The sequence below is a fragment of the Kryptolebias marmoratus genome, linkage group LG14 (assembly GCF_001649575.2).
Source record: "Kryptolebias marmoratus isolate JLee-2015 linkage group LG14, ASM164957v2, whole genome shotgun sequence".
NCBI classification, from domain to species: Eukaryota; Metazoa; Chordata; class Actinopteri; order Cyprinodontiformes; family Rivulidae; genus Kryptolebias; species Kryptolebias marmoratus.
This window is the reverse complement of record NC_051443.1, coordinates 12,199-15,027: the sequence shown is the minus strand read 5'-3', so window position 1 is coordinate 15,027 and position 2,829 is coordinate 12,199. Positions and strand designations below refer to the sequence as shown.

Genomic DNA, 2,829 nt, shown 5'->3' with positions numbered 1-2,829 from the left:
TAACCCAGGTTTGATGGCTGCTCTGCGGGGCGTTTATATATGTCCCATACTACATGTGTTGTACCGAGTGAATCGACTGAAAGGGAACGTAATGTTATGCATATAACTACTGTTCCCTGAAGGAGAGGAACGAGGTACAACACATGTACTATGGGATATCACGCTCCCGTGTGTCCTGGCTGAAGACACCTTTAATCACGCCTTTAGGCAAATGACGTGATGACGACAAGTGACAGGCCCCGCCTGCACTATGTAACCGCCCGTCATCACAGTCATTCCTCAGTTCAATAGCCGCTCTTCACCGAGCCCGATTGAGCAGCGGGGCAGCCATGTCATTAAGTTTTAATGACAAGTTTGATGGCTGCAGCTGCCACGAAAAAAAGAAAGAGGAGATATATGGATGCAGTTAGAGAGGACATGGATGTAGATGGAGTGAGGACAGAGGACACAGAAGACAGAGTTAGATGGAGGAAGATGACTCGCTGCGGTGACCCCTTAAAAGGGAACAGCTGAAAGAAAACGAAGAAGAAATTTAGAGCTTTAAAAAATATATAAAATCTGTGAATGGTTGATAAAAAAGTGTGATATTTATTAAAGTACATCATTCCCACAAAAATGACAGTAGTTCTTATAAAGCCAGTGTTTTGTTCAGTTTGTGTATTTGATGGTTCTGTTAGTTTACGAATTGGACAGACAGCCAATATTGTTTTCTTTTTCAGATTACAAGAGAACTAAGTACAGACATCTTGTTATTGAAACAAGTATCATGAACTGATTGAGTAGAAACAACTTAAAAATTTGTTCCTGTTTTTATGTATGAAAATCTTCTCTTTCGTTTTTGTGATTTCTTTATCAGTGCTGGTGACTGTGGTGACGCTACAGTAAGTTTCCTCATGAACAGAAATTCATTGAATACACACACGATAACACAGTGACATCATTTCTAAAATTACAACAACATAAAATAGACTTGCACTAATGTGTCAACACCACTAACTGCTGTATTATCAGAAATAAAGTGATAAATACACATTTATATTATGGTTTCCAGTTTTCTCTCATTAGTCAGAAAGGCTTGCTGTCTCGTCACTTGAATTTTTAACATGTTCAAAATATTCATACAAAAAGATTTTCTCACAGAGTTGCCATGGACACCGCAAACTCATCTCCAGTTTGTTATAATCTTCTCCTACTTATCTCAGGTGTGCTAGAGCTCTATTTTAAAACCTGCACAGGAGCTCTTCTCTGAGAAAAAAACAAACTTCTCTAGATCTAAAATCCACACTGAAGAAAAATAATAATTCTTGACAAACTGGTGTAAATGTTTCTTAAGTGTACTCCAGCAGATTAAACCTTAAACATGGGGTGGGGCTGCCAAGGTGGTACAAAGCAGGCTGAGGTGGGTAAAATTTGAGCAGACGTAGGCAACAAAAGAATGTGCAGGACTAAGAATACAGTTTTGCAAGCCATGCACCCAAATTTCCTGCTCAAAACACAGCCACACAGTTTGCTGGTTGCTTGTTGGTAAACAGCCTGATTACAGTAAGACTGCAGTAAAAAGAACATGTTTGAGTTTCCAAGTAGTTTCTAACAATCACTACACCAGTTCTGTTGTCCTGATATCCCTGCAGAATCATAGATTTAAGTCTTTTCCACATGAGTTGTTTTAGTTGCTGACAGAATGTAGCAGTCAAAACATGAAGTTCATTGCAAAGAAGCTGACATAAGTATGTATAAGATTTCCTGTCCCATGTCAGTCAAATATTGTTTTAACTTATGTGCATGGTAATTTTCACTTCATTGTTGTTAAAATGTTGTCTGAGGTACAGTAGGTGTGTCAAAATTAGTTGTGTGAATGCCATTCAAGGTTTGAAGAAAACATAAGACATTCAGCTCTTACTGTATCATTCAGCTTTTTGATATCTTGTATAGTTTTTTATAATCTCAGTTTAAAAAAGGTGAAAACCTTTGGTCTGACTCTTGTCACGTGCTGCGTTGCCGTGGTGATAGAACTCAGAATGTTCAGGTGTGACATCACGCAGAGCCTGTGTGGGTTTCTGTGTGTGTATTTTCAGATCTTGTTCAACATAAAGGCTTTGTTCAGATATTTCAAGGTTTTTAAAGTTGTTTTAATGTTTTTTATGCTGTTCAATGTTTTAAAGATTGTTCTGCAGTTTTAAGGGTTTGTTCTGCCTAGTTTCAGCCTCTTCAGCAACTTTCAACAATTATTCATCTGTTTCTGGCTACATCTTCAACTGTTCAAAATCAACTTGCACTGACATTTCAGCGATTAAAACATTTCAGCACAGTTTCAGCTTCTTCAACAGCTTTCAGTTAAATGATTCAGCAACAAGCATTCACACTGCATTTTCGCAGGAAATGCAATTTCTCTGGTTTAGTTTTAGTTTGTAGCATTACTTCATCCATTCAGTTTTACGCTTTTACAACTAAAACAAGTCTAATAGATGTTTTTATGTCTTACAGGTGTCCAGCTGACCATCTTTTTTGCTGCCTGCAAGTTTTAATAAATCTGCTAAAAATATTGATCTTCAGATACTCAAATTTCTTGAATAGAGTGTTTTAAGTTAAAGTATTGCTAATATCATATTTATAAAAATTCTCATTTAAAAAAATAAACAATTGAACATGATTTAAAGTGAATTAATAGTAAAAGAGCACTGTAAACAATCGTGCAACTGGACTGACTGCAGGTTTGTACTCAGGTTTGTTGTGACTGCAGATATTTGATCACATTGTTTCTGTATCCCAGTGTTTTGTTCATATTGAAATAAAAAGCCATCTAAATTGAGGATCTGGAGTGACCGTGTC

General features: G+C 36.9%; 1 pseudogene; it reads left to right on the top strand.

The window, feature by feature from the left end:
- Positions 1 to 2,829, top strand: part of LOC119617658 — a 17,852-nt pseudogene that overhangs the window by 3,071 nt on the left and 11,952 nt on the right.